The following is a 22159-nucleotide window of genomic DNA, read 5'->3' as shown; positions in this document are numbered from 1 at the left end:
TGTTCGTAATATTATTTCTACGATGATAAAGTTATAATTTTAGGGATCACAAACTTATGATTAGTTAACACATTAAACTGAGGCACAAAAGACAGCATACAGTGACAGGGACTGTTCCATCTTGTAATATTTGTATTAAGTTGATTTTGTTACACGTCCAAATTCCTGCTGAACAGTCCCTGATGAGACCTGACCGCAACTCACTGCTGTGCCAAGGCGACAGGGTGCTAGGTGGCCTGGTTGGTCTAATGCTGCTAACAGGACATTCTGTCCACTCTATCGAGAACCATCCACACAGGACATTCTTCTGAAAGAAATCCTTCATTTAATGATTTTCCTTGTCAGTCTGCCTTCTTTGTGCTTTACTCTGGGGCTAGAATCTTCTTTCTAGTATTCTTAAATAACTGATCTTCCCTTTATATTAGAACAAGTCTCTCACTTGTCAGAATTGGACTTCCCTGGGAACCTCTTGTATCGGATTCGAATGTCAGTGTACCTCACTGAAGTCAGAGCTGATATATGATTGGAAGACTCACTGTGCTTAAAGAAAGAAAATGAGTAAATGACCACAAACCAACCAAACGCAAGAGTTTGCAAGTAGAAAATCCAAGTGAAATTTATATATATGTGCTTCATATTTCTTACTAATTTTTAAAATATTTCTCATGATTTGTATCTTTACTCTTTTACAACAAGGATAGCAACATAAGAAGGCATGCAAAGCAGATATGTATTATGGCTTTGGGGACAAAGCATTACGAGACAAACCACGTCCAAATATGGGGTCAGATTACTGAACAAATCAAAGCAGTGCTGGAGTAGCCTCTGAACATGACTGTCACCCCACTAGAGTGACGATCTGCAATTGTTTTCATGCATATGCAGCGAGTGTCACTATACTAATTCAGTATATACATTTTATTTTTTAAAATATGAATAACAAGATAGACGAGGAAGAAAATGGTATTTTGTGCATGTGCCAGTGGGTCATAAGCTACTCATTCTAGGTAGACTCCAGTAGCCTCAGTGGGGATCTAGCTACCCTCTCATGCTGACTTAGGATGTCTCAAGTATACTCAGCCAGTTTGCAGATAAGACAATGGGGTTTATTATAATGGAAACAGACTCTGGTCAGCCTGCTTCCCTGGTGCATCTCTTCCCGCATCCCTCCACGTCTCGTCATCACGCAGCATTGCCATCCTTCTCCACGAGCAGTGAGGGCAGCGGACACTAAAGGCACAGCTGAGGCATGCGTTCTCATGGCCCATTTCATAATGCAATCGCCTCCAAGCACCTTTCTCTGAAATACCTTGTTGGCCCTTCCCGTTCTCTGGGGTCAGAAAGGTAACAGAATGGGAAGTTCATAGAATGGTAAGTGGACACCCTGGGCCCTGGAAGGACAAGTCAGCAGCAGACAGTGGCTGCTCTTCCACGCAGACACCTCACTTTCAAGCACAAAGTGGTCACATGGACAACTGTCCAAAGTGCCAGGCGAGGCCATTTGTAGTTCGCTTGGGCAGTGTGAAATGCATGCATTTCACTCCATTTGAGCCAAGAAAGGTTGGGAGCTTGGTGATGTAAATTGGTCTCCATATCACTTAGCAACTCTTCTGGAATTGCATATCCAGTAAGTACTCTTTTAGTTTGGACAGAAGAGAGAGAATTTCATAATAGCCTGTGGTCATTTCAAGAGGTAATAAGAGTTCTAATGACTGCAGGCAGAGTTTAGGAAAACTCACCTTGCACATCTGCTGTTTGTTTAGCTAATATAATAATTTTAAAGATATTTCTGTACTATTCATGTCACATTAAAGCATTACTCTGCAGTTGGCATTACACACAAATCAATCCTGATGCAATTGTAGGCATCAGCATTTAGTTTCTAAATTTCTTAATAATCCTTCGTGAGGCTGTCAATCCTTCACACAAACCTTCTTCAGTGAATAGCAGGTTTCAAAGAATCAAAATATTCCATACTAGTGTTTGTTATGTTGATTCAGTGGTGAGACAGCACTTCCACCTCCTAATCATCTCTAAGTATATTATAGACATCCTCTAGCAGAAGAAACCCCAAAGTGAGGCCACTTTATTTCCCTGCATACATGAACCTTCTCTTCACTTGGTTGTGTGTCATTTCCAAGACCTCCAGGGATGATTTCGAGAATGCACACTTACATTTATTCCCATTAAGAAAATAAAAACAGTCAAATGCTGAGTTGATCCTTAGTTGGTTTCTTAACAATCCAGTAGATGCAAAGTTCCCCCACTTTTCTTCTTAATTCAATTCCCCTCTGAAAACATCATCTATTTACTTGTTTCAACCATGTCAGGATCTGAGAGCCTTTGGGGGCAGTGCCACTTATTCATTCTCCTCAGAAGCATGATATTTAACACAGATGCAGAAAGGCCTCCTTTTCCCTCTTTCCCAGTCATGGTCAGTTCTCTCTAAAAATCTCCATTATGGCACAATCAGAATCAAAATGTTTTTAACAATTTTTTGGAAAGCTTTTCAAAACGTGTATTATTACTCAGCCTAGTGAGCATAATTTCCACATTTCATCCTTCTTTGCCTTTTAATCCCATTTCCTGTAATATCTGTGAGCTTTATAATATCCTTGTGTTCTAATGCATAAACTTCTATGTTTATAAATACAGACAATCTTCCACATGTCCTTGTAGGCAAGTTACCTGGATTCAATCTTTTCATCTTTGATCCCCAACTCCTCCGTATTTTTTACAATGTTCCTTTAGTCCTTTTCCGCTTTGTCAAGAATTTTCAGCAAAGTTTACATTCACGCCATGGGGCATCTGGAATCTAAAATCCATTTCTATGATGACATGTTCGCACTATGCTGCAAAAATAATTCTCTTCATGGGCCTCCCCTGGTGGCGCAGCAATTGGGCGCTGTGCTACAAAGTTGCTCGCAGCCTCTGCAGCGCCAGTTCGATCCCCGGCCACCGGTGAGGGTCCCGCATGGCGCGACAGACCTCTCCTGCCCTGCCCACTGTTCCCCTCAGCAGTGTATTTCTTTAGTCTGCCTGTTCTATTCCCCGCTCTGGCTCTGGTGAATTCTCTCACCCTCCTGAGCTTCTGACTGTACCCAGTGCTTGTATAAATAAATAAATAAAGCTTTAAAAAAAATAATTCTCTTCATAACCACTTAATGTTCTCCATGAAGATATATTTGAATTAGCTTTTGTTTCTGTTAATTTTATTGCAAAACAGAGAAATTTAAGACATCAAGACTGTTTCGCATGATGGTGTCCATTCTCCAAAAAGCACCCATGTATTGTTATCAAATTGACAAAAACTATTATTTCATAGTGCTGGAAATAAACCAAAGGCTATAGAATTGGACAACTGTTTATGCTTGGGAAACTGATGCACTTTGGAGAAGGGCAGTGAGAAATCTGTGCCCTCCCCCAGCTATAGCCCCTGTCAGAATTTATGTCAGAACTTCAAAGCTGTGAGGGTCAAAACCTTTCTATTTGGAAAATTGAGTGACACCACATTCTTATGAATTGGTGATGGAAATGACTTCTGAAAGGCATGAGGACAGGTGTGAGCCAAGCACTTGGCTCTACTGTCCTGAGATGGTGGGCACTGAGGCCATGCATGGGCTGGAGGCTTTGTATGTGTCCCACTAACACCAGAGTGGGCCCACGCTATTCAGCATTCTCAGTCAACCCTGGATAACATGCGTTTGTTTAGAACACTTGAAAAGGAACCTAAGGGGACCTGAGAAATGCAACATGGGGGTTACCTGAAAATGGCTTGAGCACTGAGTATGCCTCAGTCTTCCCTCCCACAGCCCACATGCACACTTTCTACCCAGGACAGAAACCTTACTTGCTGGAGTGAGAGCATGCAATCACGATGCAATCACTGGGTGACCACTAACTGACACAGAAAAAATACCTCCTAGGAAGCCAAGTTTTTCAAAGGAACAAGAAACATCTGAGTAGAGATAGCTGTTATAGACTATATCCAGTCAAGTTCCAAAAATAAGATTAAAGAAAATACAGAACAAAAAAAAAATCTGATAACTACCAACAGGGCAAAACACAAAAATCCAGACTTGCTACAATATATAAACTAATAAACAGGCATAGCAATAGATAAGTATTATTATTTTATATGACTAGATATTATTTATGAAAACCTGGTAATAGCAAGTTTTCACAAGAATGTATGAGAGAAACAGAAAACTGTTTCTGTGACATGTTGTTAGGAAATAAAAAACAGTCAACAGAAACTGTCTCTATCCACCAACTCTGGATTTAGCAGAAAAAGACTGTAAGTGTGCTATTCTAAATATGTTCAAGGAAATGAAACTATGGTAAAAATTAAAGTATAACAACAATGAATAAACAAGTAAAATATTCAACAAAGATATTAAAATTGTGAAAAATTACCAAGTACAATTCTGGAGTCAAAGATACAAAAACTGAAAAGCAAGAAACAGTGAAAAAATGATTGAAGACATCCCATTATTTGATAACAGAAAATAAATCAACAATCTCAACAGGAAATACAAAATAGTTATACCGAGGCACACTGTAGTCAGACTGTTCAAAGCCAAATAGAAAAAACAAAATCTGGAAACAGCAAAACCAAAATGAATCATTTTAATATGGGACAACAAAAATGCAATTAATAGCCATAATCAAATAGAGTTGCAGAGGCAGAGGAAGGACATATTAAAAGTGCTACAAGAAGAAAAAAATGTTAACCAAAACTCTGTATCTAGAAAATCTACTCTTTTTTTTTTAAAAAAGATTTGTTTATGCATACAAGAACGGGGATATAGGCCAGAGGTGTGGAGGGTGAGAGGATTCAGCAGAGACAGAGTGGGGAACAGAACAGGCAGATTGACTGAAGTACACTGAGGAGGGTGGCAGCAGGAGAGTGAGGAGAGGTCTGCTGTGCCATATGGGTAGCTCCCTGCCTGGGGATCGAACTCATGCTGCAGTGGCTGTGGATAGTTTCATAGATTGTGTCTTTTAACCCCTTGCGCCACCAGGGAAGCCTCTAGAAAATCTACTCTTCCTAGACTAGGCAAAATAAAGACATTCCAGGACAGCCAAGACTAGAGATACCTGTGGCTAGTACATCTGCCTATGAGTGGAGCGCTGGACAGAAAAGCAATGACACTTGAGGGCCTGAGAGCCCTTTGGAAGAAATGAATTAGTGGAAATTATAGCCTAATGTAATAAAGTTTATAAGTGCATTTCATCTTATATTTTTTTTAAAAAGGCAACAGATTGTTTAAAGGAATTAAAACAACACCATATCACTAAAGATATATAAAATCCTAATTTATAACAAAAAGGTACAATGGAGTAAATAGAGTGCAATGGAGCAAAGTAATTATATTTAATCAGAAATATTAGTATTAATCTGAAGAAGATAATACATTAGAATTCATGTCATAATCTCTAGAGTAACTTAAGAAAAAAAGACAGGAAAAATAAAAGCAAAAATTTCAAATGATATGCAAAAACATTTAGAACTATAGAGATTACTCAGAGGGAAACAAAATAAATTAAAAATTAAGGAGATGTAGGGCCTCCCCTAGTGGTGCAGCAGTTGAGCGCTGGGCTGCGGGGCTGCCCGCAGCCTCTGCAGTGCCAGTTTGTTCCCCGACTGCCGGTGAGGGTCTCACAAAAAAAAAAAAAAAGGAGGAAGATGTAAAAAACGAATAGTAAAATGGTAAATGAAAATGCAACCATATAAACATTACATTAATATAATCTAAATGCCTTACTTGAAACGTAGATTGTATACTGAATTTAAAAGCAAAAATCCAAGTAAGCTTAAAAGTAAAGATATGCCTTGTGAAAAGAAACTGGAGTGCCTATATTAATATGAAACAAAAATAGACATTGAGACAATACATTTTACTGGGGACATATATATTTAAGCCATATACTAAGTAGAAAAATATCGTAGTTTATATATTGTTCAAATATCATATTTTTCCATTCAAATTATTTTCTTAATTTTTAGCTATTGCAGTATTATATATATGTAAATATATATGTATATTCTATATAAAATAACTATATGCAGGAAGTTTGTTCTGGCAAATAGACAAAACTTCTATATCTGGGGTTCACAAAATTATAATAAAATTAAAGATAAAAATAATCAAAACATATCAAAGTATTTTTTTTTATCTTAGTTATACAGACTCCGCTTGCACAACCTACTCATCAATCCTGTTAATACTTCATTTAATTCCTGTATGCCTTAATTAAGTACATTTGCTTTATTGCTATTTTTGTTGTACTTTAAGCTAATTTTTTTTTGTTATTACTGGAAAAAATGAGAGAAGAAATTATTATAGATATAGCTCAAGAGCATGTGAAATTGTTTTATCACCTAGAAATACTTAGGAGCACAACCTGAAAAAAATTATAGAAGTGTTTCTTTCTTTGTTTCTTTATTAGTTTTTTATAAAACTTTCATTAGCTTTTGGATTTTGTGTTTTTGTTTTAAGTATGATCTGGACTCAGGAAGAGCTGAGTGTGTATCTCTGTTTCTGGTTAAGTGGCCTTTGGCCAAATGTAGCCATTCTGTGTCCTCCTATTTTGTTTAGGTATATTTATAATGGCAATCATCACACCGTCAGTTTCATGAGGTTATTTTGGTTTTCAACACACAGAGACATTTTCTACAATAGTGCCTGGTATTCAGTATGAGTTTAAGGTATTAACCCCCTCCTTTTGTTCCTTTTCAGGTGATTCATTACCAGGTAAGTTGAGTTCTAACAGTGAAGAGAAAAGTACTCAATTTTCTCTTATTGTTCAACACTTTAAGTTCTGGTCACATTTGAATAAAAATATATACTATATGTTAAGCTTATTTGTTAAATTCAGAATTTTAAAATCAGGACCTATTTCCTCTAGTAGTAAAGAAAATACTTCCTCGAAGGAAAGAAAAAAGGCATGCAGTCAAAAAAAATTCCTTCTCAATAAAATTTTCTTCCAGAATTTTCATTTTTAATATCTAAATTAAGATTCCTTGTGAGATTTCCTGAAACAGCAGTTTTTCCTATACACCCATCTTCTTACAGTTGGTATGCTGTTATTATAAAAGAGCTTGGGTACCATAAAATAACTGCTATTTTACACTTTTATATTTATTTATCTGAAAAAGTGTCTATTGATTATTTTGTTAAGATAGATTCCCTGTTCCTCTTTGTCCTCCAATAGCTAAAAAACAGATGAAGAATACTCTGATAATTAGGTTCTCCATAAGCTAAACTCACTAGTTACTTGAAGCCTTATACAAAATGAGGCTTCTTTTAAAATGTTATTCTCCATGTGAAGATTCTCTTTTCTCAAATGGTTCCCTGTGAACAGGCCAGTGGCTTGGTCTGCATAATGCTGCCTAGAGAGCATTGGGCAGACCACACATCTCCCGGCTGCTGGTCTTCACAATCCCTCCACCTGAGAGGGACAGGTAAAGGGTAAGTGCTGTACTCCAAGAAAAATCATCATTTTGAAATTTCACGTAGAGAGAGAGAGCAAGACATGGATTATATGGTTTCTCTAAATGCCAATTTGCAGGGTCACAGGTAGGAAGATGTGGAGGAAGATAACACTACCTCATCTCAAGTTTACTTTTCTCTGATTTTAATTTAGAAAGAACAGATGAAGCTCATGATAAAGAGGTGCAGGAAGCTACAGAATGAAAATGTTCATATTGAGTCTACTCTGAAATTTCTTTTATTGTAAAAAGACAGTTTTAATTCTTAAAAGACACTGTGTGAGCCAGCATGGCCAACTGAGATTGACATGGGTATAAAAACCAATACAATGAATTCAAATTTCATCCTTCCTTTCTACTCCCTACATCCCCTCTTTCTTTCCTAGTTGAATGGATGTTTCTTTTTTCCTGTTTGTGATGGTATTTCACACAGCCTACCAAGTGGTGTCTAGACCAGTTTCAACTCATCTCCATTGACTATAAATACTTAGAAACACACACACACACACACACACACACACACAAGGTACTATGTAAAAAGCAAATACAGTTGAAGAGAAGATACTTAGTGCAAAAGAAGACACTAAGTGCAAGTATATTAACATGATAGGAAACTTAATACATTGAACTTAATGAACTTAGAATGATAGGAAAAAATGAGCTTACAAAATGTAATCTGTACACCAAAAGGAAAGATGGAAATATGGGATACAATGCAATGAAATGTAGGTGGCAGAGATACCCACCAATGTCAACAGAGACCCAGAGGACTCAGTGACACAGAGATGGGGGCATCTCCATTGAAACTTGGCATCTTAGTGATCGAGATGAACATTTTCCTGTTGTGGTGATTGTATTATTTTGTTATTGTTAACTAAGATGATCAGGAAAGGCTTTTAAAAATAAGTTATGACATTTAAACGAAGTACTTAAAACAAACAAAAGCAAAGAAAATCAGAATCACACATACTTATGGATGTCATACATATAGATTGAGAAAACAGATCATCAAATTGTAAGCTATAAGAAATTATGTAAGAATTACTACTATGGAAGATACTTTTAAAGCAATTAATTAGAAAGAAATATTTCCTGAGTAAGAATATTTTCAAAAACCTGTTATATTGTGAGAAAAGACAAATCTTAGCTATACTTTTTTCAGTTTGATAAAGAAAAATAACCAAATATTAAAGGTGGGAAAACAAATTACTTACAAGGCTACCAAAAACAAAAACAAAAATCAAAAGGCTTCTCTTGGACTTCACATATAAAAAATAATTTTATATAAAGTCATGTGTACAACAGCTCAAAGAGAGACTGTGAAGACACAATTCTATACCCAGCCAAGCTGTCATTTCACAGCCACACAAAATTAACAAAATGTTACTTACAAATACAGCAAAGCATGGTATATATAGATAGAATATATAGTCCTCATGTTACTTTTTCTCAATAAAATATTAGAGGACACACTCTAACCTACCAAGTGATCAATAAAAATTAAGGACTCAGGAGAACAGGAGCCCTGGAGAATAACAGTTGTTGGTGAATGTTAGTACTAGTTAACTACTTGACATAAATCCAAGTAATTGCTGCAACTCTGACTATAATTTAAATACAGAAGCCTGGAGTAATTATTCAAATACATTATATCTTATAGGTTACACTAATATAATCATAACAATAATTTAGATTAATTTTTCTAGAAAAAATTAAGAAAGGTTGAGAACCAGACAAAGCAGGAAACATTAACTCCTCCTCTTCCAGAGAGGAAAGTAAAATTGTACTATTTCATTCTGACTTGAATCGTTCGGAAAATGCAGTTTAATTTTTTTACAGAAACCATCACTCCTTTCTAAAGTACCACAGGAAACAGGACTAAGAGAGAATGGGGCAAAACACTACTCAAATGCAACATTAAAGAAATAAGAACACAGGGGTCTAAGGAGCCCCCAGACATATCAGAGCATTTTAGTAATTAACTAATAGATATTCGATCATTATTATTAAAAGTACTTTATGGATTTTTGTCTCTGCAAGAGGAAAAATATCCGTGTCTTGGAGCTTTATCCCCCCCACCTCACTTATTGTAATGACTGCATGACATATACATTTCAGGTGTCCATCACTCAGAATCAAAGTGTATGTATACTAACACTTCATTAAGGCCCCCGATAAGTCCAAATCTGTCACCATACTGCTGTCCTGACCCTTTCACCTGCTGTCCCACTTGCTTTCCCTTTTCTTTCTGGAAACAACGAATTGGTCTCAGATCTTTAATTCCAGAGACAGAGAGAAAGGTTAAATATAAGTTGTGTGAATTATTTTTTAAGAATATCCTCATGTTCTAATCAAAAGTGAAACTATGAATTTGATAGTTAATAGAAACATCATTACACTTGAGCCTCCTTGGTGGCACAAGGGGTTAAGTCTCAGCACTAAGAAGCTATCTGCAGCCACTGCAGCACGAGTTCAATCCCCGGCCAAAGAGCTACCCACATGGCGTAGCAGACCTCTCCTACCTCCCTACTGATTCCCTCAGCAGTGTATTTCAGTAGATTCGCCTGTTCTGTTCCCCACTCTGTCTCCAGCGAATGCTGTCATCTCCCACCCACATCTCTGGCCTACACCCTAGCTCTTATATGCGTAGTCTTTTTCTGTTAAAAAAGATACATCATTACAGTGATGAAAATATTCCTTCTGACTTTCTATTTCATTGACACTTAAAACATGCCAAACTTATCTTACACAGTTGAATACGACCTCCTGTACTAATGTCCCCCTGAGTCAGAGAATCTGACCCTATTTGGAAACAGGGTCTTTATAGATGTGTACACATACACACACACACACACACACACACACACACACACACGAGGCTCTGTGAAAATGAGAAAAGGCAGTGAGGGAGGTAAGACCCAGAGAAACTGAGCATGGTCAGATGTCACCAGACATGAGGACACAGAGAGAAGGCCAGGGATCCCATATCTCCCAGTGGCATATGGTCTTGCAGACACTGGGATTTCAGTTTTCTAGACTTCACAACAGTGAGAACACATTTCACACTAAAGCCACCCAGCTTTTGATGCTTGGTTACAGGATCTTAGTAAGTCAAATACACTGACAAAATTTAAAATGAAACAATAGTTAACAAAAAGAAAAAGAAATGTATGTGAAATTGCAATGAAATTTTGATTCTTCTCAAAAGGATAGCTATAATGCTTTAGAAAAAACATTTATCTTCCAAACTTATTTTTGCTTTTTTTTTTTTTTTTTTTTTACTAATTTTCTAAATTTTTGTTTAGTCTGTCTAAAAGGTAACCATAATGCTATGTGGTAAGCCATTCCCCAAAGATCTTTAACTCCACTCCCCTCAAGAAAATGTTTGAAATGAGATTATCTTAAGATCATACTTCTGGGGGCCTCCCTGGTGGTGCAAGGGGTTAAACACCACATTATGAAACAATCCACAGCCTCGGCAGCCAGAGTTCGATCCCCGGCCAGGGAGCAACCCATGTGGTGAAGGAGACCTCTCCTGACTCTCCCGCTGCTCTCCTCAGCAGTGAATTTCAGTCAGTCTGCCTGTTCTGTTCCCTACTCTGTCTCTGGTGAAGCTTCTCACCCTCCACCCCACTGCATCTCTGGCCTGTACCCCATCTCTTGTATGCATAAATAAATCAATCTTTAAAAAAATGTCATACTTCCGGGGCCTCCCTGGTGGCACAAGGGGTTAAGTATCAGCACTATGAACCAATCCACAGTGACTGCAGCATGAGTTCTATCCCCAGCCAGGGAGCTGACCCACGGGGCACAGCAGACCGCTCCTGTGTCGCCTGCTGCCCCCCCCCTCAACAATGTATTTTAGTCAGTCCACCTGTTCTTATCCCCACTCTGTATCTGGCAAATCCTCTCACCCCCACCCCCACACCTCTGGCCTATACCTTGTATGCATCAATAAATGTATCTGAAAAAAAAAAAAGATTATACTTCCCCCCAAAAACTTCTCTCATTGGTCTACAAGGTCCATCCCAGCTCCTAGTGCACTAGTTGAAGAGGCCACAATCGTGAATATCACAGTGATTCCACCCCCAACGCCCATGTCAGGAATGACACAGAATAAGTACTCAGTGTATCTATTTGTTGAAATCAAGACAGAACCCTAAAAAGAAAACCTTTAAGGAGATGCATGATTGCCCATAGCCAAACAGACATATTTACTGGCTGGACTAAACCAAATCATGCTTCAAACTTCCTATTTCATCAGTCACCCTCGCAGAGCAGCAACATTCCAAGTGGAAACACTGGCTTGAGTAAAACCCGACAGTGCTGTCCCGTCCCAGTGCCACAGCTGACGGAAGCGAGCTCTGTGGGTCTGCAGACGCTTCTTTAGAGCCCACAAGCTGCAAGCGAAGTACACTGGTCTCCTTCAGCAGATGCACAGAGCCCAGGGGCAGCAGAGGGCAAGCAGGTACAAGGTGATGTCACGAGTTGAACTTCCCAATGATGGCCAGGAGTGGTGCGCACGAGATGGACAGAAATTAAAGACAAAGACAAGGTGTGTGTAGTTATAGCTCTGTCTCCAGGACAGAGAAGTATTCTTTTCTAGCATGAAAACAAATATCCCAGAAAATCTAGGCAAGAGCAGGTTTCTGTCTCTAAGGTAGGAAATTGTCTAAATCTGCATCTTCCAAAACACATTGCTGTAAATAGAATGAATTTTTCTGCTCAATCAAGAGGGGGAGTGTGATCTCCCTGGAGCACCTGTGCCATCACAGACACTGTGAGCATCAGGATGGGCTGCAGAAAAGGTTTCTCTGTGCACCCAAGGCAGCCTCTCCTGCCCTCGCCCAGGATAAGTAATATTATCCGGGATAAGCATTTGGTCCATTACTTTGTTTAATGCGAGGTGAAGGGTAAGAGCAATTTTAGCAATATAATCTCTTCTACAATCTGCTATCTATTAAAAAATATTCAATGATGTGAGCCTTGTGGTTTAATTAGTTAGAGGGACCCTAGATAGCCACATCTAGATAGCAAGACTGAGCCTAGCGGTTCACAGTATGGCCAAGATCAATAAGTAACTTGGTATGCAAGAGTTACCTCAGACGTAAAAGTTATCCAAATTCCAGAAGGTAAAAATTTCCTTGGAAATACATTTCATCCTACCACCCCTAAAGCTATTACTCCTCCACCCCCCGGAACAAATATTTAAAATTACATTTTTCTCGGGCCTCCCTGGTGGCGCAAGGGATTAAGATGCAACCTATGAGGCTGTCCATGGCCACTGCAGCCACTGCATGAGTTCGATCCCCAGCCAGGGAGCAACCCACATGGCATAGCAGGCCTCTCCTGACTCGCCTGCTCCTCCCCTCAGCAGTGTATTTCAGTCAGTCTGCCTGTTCTGTTCCCCACTCTGTCTCTGGTGAGTCCTCTCACCCCTTACACCTCTGGCCTGTACCCCAGTTCTTGTATGCATAAATAAATCTTTTAAAAAAATAAAATAAAATCATATTTTTCTCTTAAAGACAAAAAATGTAGTAAAATGAAAGACAAACAGAAATAAAATGGCTAGACATGCTACTGCCCATAAGGAGGAACTTTCTTTCTCAAAATATGTGGGCAGAATTGGAAGCACAACTCCAAGCAAGGAGAGAAAAGCAAAGCAACACATGCCTCTGGCACCAGGATAGTTTTTACATCTGTAGCATCTCAAAAATACCAAGTTAACGCATCAAACTTCGTGAAACTTAGGAAAGACTGTATGTTAAGGGCATTAAAAATAGATTTCAGCAGTTAGTGTAGGTATTTGTCAACAGGAACTCTGTTTCCTCCCCAGACTCAATCCAAAGGCCCCTCAGAAATAATCGTTTTTTTCATTTTAGGTTAAATTTAAAGGACTGAAAATAGGTGGGAAAGAAATGCACTATTTAAGGACTCCAAGAAGCAACCTTTTGCCCAGTTGATTTCATCTTGGTTCCCATCTTATAAATCAAGTTAACTCGTTTGTCAAGAAACAAGCCCAAGTCAACCCATGTGAAATTCCTCCCACTAGGAGGCTCAGGCCAAGGGATTAGCCCCCTGTGCTTTTTTCTTTTGGAGAAAATACTCAATGAAGGGACACGTGGTGCACTGAGGCTGCTAGACTGGGCAGTTCCTCGGGGTTCTGGTCGACCTGGCCGGGTTCCACATACTCAGAGCCTCACGACAACTGAGCATCTCCTGGCAGTCAGTTCTCAGATTCACCCACCCGCCACACTTCAGATCCCTGTAGTCATCATGCATGTCCACATATAATTAACTTATTGTTAAAATAATTTTCTGTCTTTTTTGGTCTGATTTTTTATTATTTCACCTTTTTCTTTTTGCTGAAGCTTGAATTCGGATGGCTTGAGCTCGGCTCATTTCTCACATCACAGCTATGCTCACTATTCGAACTCTTAGTATAGTCTCATCCTTCTTTCCAAAAACAACACATTTCACCCCATCATTTTGCTTCCTTGTGACTTGCACACCTGGATTCTCCTTGCCGTCCATCCCTCTCTTTCCAAAGCAGCTGTGCAGTGATCTGCATTGTGTTAAACTTTTAAGGCAAATCAGTTCCAGATGGTCAACTTACTCAGTAAAAACAAAACCGGAGATGGTTGAGAAAAGTGTGGGTGTTATGCTAACCACCACAGTCATGGCATAAACCGGGGTATCCTCAAGGTTCAGTTTCTTAACAAAAGTCAGATCTATTATTTTAAGACACCAACAGGCAACGAGGTGTCCGTGTGTCTTAGTGATCTCCAGCTGCTGCAGGAACTATGACACTTTCACAACCACACATGACAGGAATGCGCCTGCCCTCTTTTCTGCAGGCACATGCCCCAGTGTTCTGGTTTCACAGTTGCAATCCCTCAAGGGCACCTGCAGTGGGGAAGGGCCTTGACGGGAGGCAAGGTGCTAATTTGCCTTTGCAGAAACCGTTTCTCCGCAGTCCTTAACCCTTCTGAGAGAGAGAAGCACTTGTCTGTCCAGGCCTTCCAATGCAGCCGGAGGTGCCCTGCCTCAGCCACTCTCACTCTAGGTTGTATGGTTAGCACATTGGGAACGTATACTCCAACTGTGAGCACCGCAGGATCACTGGATACTTTTCAGAAAGTCCCTTATTCTATATTATTTTCAAAAACTGAAGGGAGAAGTTGGATTATGTTATCTCCAATGTATCATTCTTGTCTCTGAGCCTAATCTATATTTTCTCTCTCAGAAAGGTAAAGCAATTCTGAATATCCCCATACTTCATGGTCACAGATTTTTAACTGTCTCCTGGTTGTACCTCACTTTAGGACTTCACACTGTCACAGTCCTTGCTAACAATTTTATTTCTATTTCAGCATCCTTCCCAAGCACTGTGCTAAGCACTATCTCAAAAAATTTTTTTGGTATAAATCAGTATATCAGTTGGTAAATAAACAATGAGTTAATGAGCAGGGGTGGAAATTACACATTCACAAACGACGACGTTTCCGCACCCACACCAAAAAGAGAACGTGTGCTAGTGGGATGGGTTCGAGAACAAGCTTTGAATTTGCATCTCAGGCTCCCTTCACAGCCTCTGCTAGATACTTGTTTCAGAAACATATAGGTAATTCCTCCCAATATCTAAATTCGAAATGGTCCCCTATCATGAAAAGTTCATGTTCATTGCAGTCAGTAGCATAATACGTGCCTCTATACAGACTCGTATTCCCTCTTTGTGGCAGCAGACAGAAAAGCCATGGTTAAGATGAGAAGTTTTAGATTAATGGCTTTAACACTCCTAGAGACATTACATATGAAAGAAAGGATTCCAAAGTCTTCTTTCAAAATGAAAGCAAAGTTTCACTTTCATACGCAGTAAGACTTCACCAGCTGGCTTCATTGCATGTACTTGGCACGCTGGTTGCTAAGTTTATTAGATATTTTATAGTCCTGGAAACCAAGGATAATGGAGCCAGTTCCCACATGCTGCATCAACAAGAATTGGGAGTCTGACAAGCCACAGATACACGATGGAGGAGTGGGTGAGCCAGGACATCCAGGCTAAAATGAATCAGTCTGAAACTGTTAAGGAGACATTGTCAAGAACTTGCCAAGTTTAGGTTTTAACCCTTCTCTATTCTCCATTGGTTCAATGCCCTTTTGAAGGATATACAAAGGAAACATTTCCCTTTGGATTATTTTCCCTTTTCCAATTGATCACAATGAATATTTCCCTCCCCCCTTGCCCATAACAGAGGAAATGAAAGGATATGGAGTTTTATATCATTTTAGTGCCAAAGCTGTTCGCTATGTCATCAAAGCATTGAACAACACTAACTTATAATTTTTAGGTCAAAAATCATTCAGTCATTTTTTAGGTCAAAAATCGTTCAGTGATTCAATATTCGAGTACCCCAACCAGTATTGTGCATCTAATAATTGACTGTAACATTTCCCACATTGTGGATTAATGAGTTTTACAGCACCAAGAATATATCTTTATAGAAGAGATACTTTCTTTTTGAGCTGGTAAGTTATCTACAAGCTTGAATGTTATGTAACACGTGTTCCATATCTCTACCCCAAAATACTCGTATCCACTTCTGGGCTGCCTGGATGGCCACAGTCTGGAAGCAATAGTTTACAAGCAATCTGGCCTTTCTCTAGAAGTATGATGTTGGGCAAATATCTTTTCTTCTCTGCACCACATTTCTTCATTTGCAAGACTGGGTGATTTGAACATGGTTAGTGTACATGAGCCCTAATATTAAGGAAAAAAACTCTTTTCTACCATCACTGACATACAAATTCTAGTGAAATATTACCTTGAATATTTGAGGATGCAGAGTTATAAGAGTAATGGAGAAAAAAGTTGAAAGCTTTAAATCAATCTCAACATTTTCAGATTGGATACTTTGGGACCTGTTTGTACCACTAGGCAGGAAAAATGACTTAGTTTGGCATGTGGGGTAAGGGGAAAAAAAGCATCCAAGAAATGAAATTGGATAAATTTAGATGTTTTGTGATTGCAGCTACTGAACATGTTTTATACTGGCAGAATATGCTCTATGATATTGGAATACCGTCAAAATTCATTTAAATCATGCCAGAGAAATGTTAAATGGTGATGAGAGGGCTGGAATTTAAGCTGATAACAGTAGTAAAGACCCACTCTCGCTGACAAATTTGATGAGGGAGTCTGACCTAGCAGATCACTCAAGGAAGAAAAGGGTTTTGATGGGACAGCTTTCTGCCGGATTCGCGAGGGGCTGACAGTGTGGTGAGAAGCTATTCCAATGCCCTACCCCAATCCCTGCTGGAACAGTGGAGGTTTTCAGTGTAATCCCATCCAAGGGAAGAACCAGTCTCATTTATAATCTGTGAGAAACACGCAGATAATAGTATAAATTTGTATGACTACCAACTGAAATGTCAACTTATGTAATGAGGTGATGAATATTTTATCTTTGAAAAGGTATTAGTAATCAACTTGCCAGAAATAAGTCTTTTCTCTTTCTTTTCTCATAAACTTAACAAAGAGGCAGAAAGAGGACATGAAGGAAAGAAGGAAGAGAAGAGAAGAAAGAAAGAAGACAGTCGCACGATCGGATAGACAGAAATGGAAAAGAGAAAGTAATGGGAGAAAGAAGAAAGGAAGACAGAAGAAAAGCCTCCTCCCCCCTAAATAAAAAGGGAAGAGAGAAGGAAGGGAGTAGTTGCAGCCTTGATAGAAAGACAAGCAGGTGAGAAAGATTCCGGCCAACAAGTCAACGCCACGGCATAGTACTGACCATTCATGGAGGCAAAGAGAAAACAATTACCTTTAAAAATTAAAGCTGCTGCTGCTATGCACTTTCTAAAGGGGGTACACTATTTATATCAATGAAAATGTCCACAATGCTTCTTTCTGTCCTTTGTGTTTGTTTGAACAACAATTGAGACCACTCTCAATTCTTGTAGAAATTGGAACAGGTGGTGTGTGGAGTAGTGGAGCCAACTATTTAAACACAGGGAGAGACAAGCACACAATGAATTACGTGACAGGGGCTGGGGAACATTGAAATGTCCGCCTGGAGTCAATGAAATGGGGGACTGGCCAGCTGGGTAAAGACTAACACCAAGCTTGTTGGAAAAGTCTAGGGCTTTTTTTTATGTTAAGAATGTCTCCGATTTTAGCTGCTTTGTAATACATTGGAAAAGACCTATTTACTTAAGATTTTAGTACATCTATTGCTGGAAGACATTTGTGTTTTATGGAATCAAAGAAAGTGGGTGAGTAACTTAGACTAATGGGTCAGTGATATTATGTATACCAGATGAACAAACTCACGAGAATCCAGAACTTGGAAAAAGCTGGAATTCAGACAAAATTAGTAGAAACTGGAGGCTGGAACCTTCAGTTTCTCTTACGTAGATCTCAAGGAGTGGGCAGACCCACTTAGTTTTGGATTTTATTTTGAAGTCTTGTCCAGGGTCATCTGAATTCTGTAACAAAACCCAGCTGCTATTTGGCTTAAATCAAGACCCTAAGCATCAGCCAGGAAACAGTTCCCAGCCAGGCTGCCAAAGAGCCGATTCACAGACAGGAAGCCGGCAGTGCCTGCTGACCGGGCCGGGGTGGCCCTGGGGTGCCTTTGCAGATGGGAGACAGTAAGGAGCAGCTCCAGGACCTCTGAGAGCCCCCGTGTGTGAGAGCGGCTGTTCCCACTGGATACCTGGATGTGGTTGGCACAGTGAACACTAGTGCTCCTGGGGGAAGGAGGAAGGCTCAGGAAAGGGAGTGCCCTGGCCAGCCGGCAAGTCTGCATCGGGCTGGGCTGGGGCCCTCCAGGGGCAGGAGCAGCAGCGCAGGTCCAGCCAGCACCTCCAAGTCTCACTCTCACTTGGAGACCCTGACGGGACCTGGGCCTGCAGGAAGGAGAGGCTATTGTTACCCGCCTGCATTGGAGCACTTTCTGAATATAATCAGACAAGAGAGGAGATTTAAAAACTTTAGGGGCACTATGTCCATGAAATTTTGTAGGAAGAAGACTTCAGGGAAGACAGATATGAGAGAGGCTTAGAAATCATAGGAGTATCAGGAGTCACAAGCAGCCACAGATGTCTCACTGACCCTGATGGGAAGCATACACAAAGTTTTTGACACATCAGAACTTAGGATGTTTTTTGTAAAGAAGTAGAGATATTACTGATGAAGTCATACTGGGTGAAGAGATCACTTTACTTTTCCAGTGAAATTTAGCTGAAGAAACTTTGCCATTGAAAGACATGGAGCAGTCTCCTGGCTGGCGCGCGGCACCCATGGGTGGCAAGTCAGTGTGGGGGAGGGGAAGAAAGGCAGGTAAACACCCACAGGGTTAGGACTAAGTGTGGGAGAGGGTTTTTGTGCCAACATGTGTGCTGACAGCAATCACCAGTTGGTCAGCTGGCATAGGCATTAATCATTAACTTAAAGCAGATTAAATAAGGTGAGAGCTGAGAGGAAGAAGTGCAGCGTGAACCACCACCAGAAGAAAGGTCAAAGCCTTTTGTCATATTTTTATTTATTAACCTTTTTAGCAGGGTTCCTTATAGCATGTTGTTCTACTCTATTTTTTCTTGTAGGTTCACTTCTTTTTAATTGCTGTATAACCATGCGGTTATATGTTTATACCAGGGATAGTTAATAGATCCTCAGATCTGAGTATAAAATTCAGCTCCAGACATGACATCCAAAAATGCTAATGGACCCTGGTGGTCTTCAGAAATGACATGTCTCAACAGTTTATATTTCCGAGTGATCCTAAACATCTAACTACAATTTTCAAAACCAGAAGTTTATTAACTCAAAGTACCTGGTTTCATCTGAGTCATTCTTCATAGAACTATAAGCATTTTTAAAAATCAAGCCATGATATATAACATTAATTTCAGGAGCCCAACAAAAAATGACTCAACATTTGTATAATATATGGAAAAATAATCACCACAGTAAGTCTAGTTAACGTTCACCATACACAGTGACATATTCTTTTTCTTATAATGAGGACTTTTAACACCTACTTTATTAGCAACCTTCAGATACTCACTATGGGATTATTAGCTATGTCCCCATGCAGTGCAACCTGTCCCTGGCTTACTTTGCCACTGGAAGTTCAAACCTTCATAACCCCCACACCTATTCCACCTTCCACCCATCCCATCACTGGCAACCATCAATAATCCTTCTCTGTATTGAACAGCTTGGGATTTTTGCTTTTGTTTTTCTGCCTTTAAAAATATATATATTCCACATGAGTGAAGTCATTCGGTATTTGTCTTTCTCTGTGACTTATTTTGTTTAGCATAATGCCCTCAAGGTCTATCCTTGTTTTTAATATTTAATAATGCTCAAATTTAAATAGCCATATTTTAATAGCCATCTTCTGAATATGGCACATTTTAAAATATACTTTTAGATTAAAACTGTAGCCCCAACCTGTGCAGAGCCCCTGTGGGGAGGCCACGGAGGGAGCTTGCACCAGAGACGGAGCCATATCAGTGTGCATGACTTCCTTTCCTGGGGGATGAGATCAGCATATTGAAGCCAGAAGCAGTGGCCACAGGGATACCTGCCCCAAAGCGAAGAAAGGGGAGCTAGTGGCCCTCCTTCTCGGCCCCTGGGGTGGGCAGCAGGCTGTCTCTCCCACTCTCATGTACACCCGGGCCACAGGCGTGCGCTGCTTATGGCAGCGGAACCCCCCAGGAAGTGCCAACAACCTTCCCTTGCCGGAGCCAGATTTCCCTTCAGGGCCTGCCCAGGCATCACCACCTCTGACGCCTGTGCGTGCCAGCTGAGGTGTCCCTGGCAGCCCCTGAACCTGGAGTGCTGACTATTACACGTGCCCTTTCTGCGGTTTTGTTCTATTAATACAGCCCGCTCTCGGTTCCTAAATTCCCAGAATTTACTACATGTTTCTCTTGTTCATACCCTTGACCAATACAACAGTGTGCGAGTCACAGTTAAATACATACTAAACCACACACCTTTGGAGTAATTTGCTAGGGCTGCCATAACAAGACGCCACAGCTTAGGCAATAGAATTTTATTTTCTCACCGACCTGGAGGCTGGAAGTCCAGGGTCCACATGCCAGCAGGACTGGTGTCTGCTGAACCTCTCTCCTCAGCTTGTGCTGGGCACCTTCTCTCTGGGGCCTCACGTGGCCTTTCTTTTGTGTGCATGTCCCGGTGTCTCTGAGCCTCAGCCGCTTCTTCTAACAGGATACCAGTCACAGTGGATTAGATTTTACCCTGAAGGTCTCACTTTAATGAGCTGCCTTTTAAAAGGCCTTATAACCTTGAATTCAGTCACATTCTGAGAGAGTGGGGGCCAAGGTTTCAACATATGAATTCTGGGGAGGGGACATGTCAGTCCATACATATATGAATAAACATGTAAGATAAATATGCAAATGAAAGAGTAAATGAATGGATGGCATGGCAGTTACCTATAAAGTCAATCATCAATAAACCTTCAAAAACCAAAGGGAATTTGGATGGCTGAGCATCTTGAAAATGCGAAGGGCAGGGAAGACGTTCCGGCTGCAGATGGAGAGCCGTGGGGCTGCAGAGAGCTGGATGTCCTGGCTGGCGCCCAGCTCCAGCCCTACTGGCAGGCGCCCTTCACTCTGCAGAGCAAAGCTATTTATTCAGGTTGCGTGGTTTCCTTTGCTTCCATTTTTGTAAATGCTTTCTCCTTTGTACTGAACATGCTTTGCTCTCGATGAGACTAAATTCTACTGATCATGCAGGTCTTGGCTTAAATATTCAATTTTTACTTTTTCTAGGAAATTTTCAGAAGCTCATGCCCCTCACACACAGCCTGGGTCATAAAGCATCACAGGTGTGCTCCACAGCTGGATGTCTCACATTATAAAGTCTTCTTGCTCATGACCCTTACTCAGACCCTGATAGAAGCGACTTCCTTGTTCACAAATGTTCTTCCATTCATCACTTAGCACACGGTGCCACATATAAATAAGTCTATTCAATAAATTTGTTGAACAAATGAATATAAAAACCAGGTAAGTAACAGAGGTACCAACTCTCGGGACCAATAAAGGCTCATGAGGACAAAGTCACACAGAGGCGGCTCCACCTGCGCTTGGCAGCTTCAAGACCAGTAGAACAAGAAAGACGATTTCAGCAATTTATAAAGCAAAGTATCTCATTACCTACACTTACGCTAATGGGTTAGATATACTGGATAACAGTGAAATTACTTGAATTCATAATAAGTATTTAAAGATCTTTGCAAAAGGGAGAGCCTGGGGAGCCTGCCGATGAATGCAAAGCTCCTGGCCGTGGCCGCCCGCCCTCACCGAGCCTGTGGGGTGGCATCTCTGTCAGGTCAGGCACAGAAGCCTCCGCCGAGGGCCACGAGGACCCAGGGGCCGGCTGACTCGGTATCACGTAATTGTAAGAAATGGAAAGCTGCTAGAGTTTGGGAAACGTGATTCAGTTTTAAGATTGGAGTGCGAAGGATCGAATTTAACTATAAAAATCAGTTATATAAAGAAAATATGAAAAAGATCTACTTTGATTTATCTGGAAACTCAATATAACACAGCTATACATCTTACTCCAGTCTAGACATAGAATTAATTCACTTTTGAGACTACTAATAACAAGCCATGGCTTTTTTT

This window comes from Talpa occidentalis, unplaced genomic scaffold, assembly GCF_014898055.3.
Source record: "Talpa occidentalis isolate TD23 unplaced genomic scaffold, MPIMG_talOcc4v2.1 talOcc4.13, whole genome shotgun sequence".
Taxonomy (NCBI): domain Eukaryota; kingdom Metazoa; phylum Chordata; class Mammalia; order Eulipotyphla; family Talpidae; genus Talpa; species Talpa occidentalis.
This window is presented reverse-complemented; position numbering follows the sequence as displayed.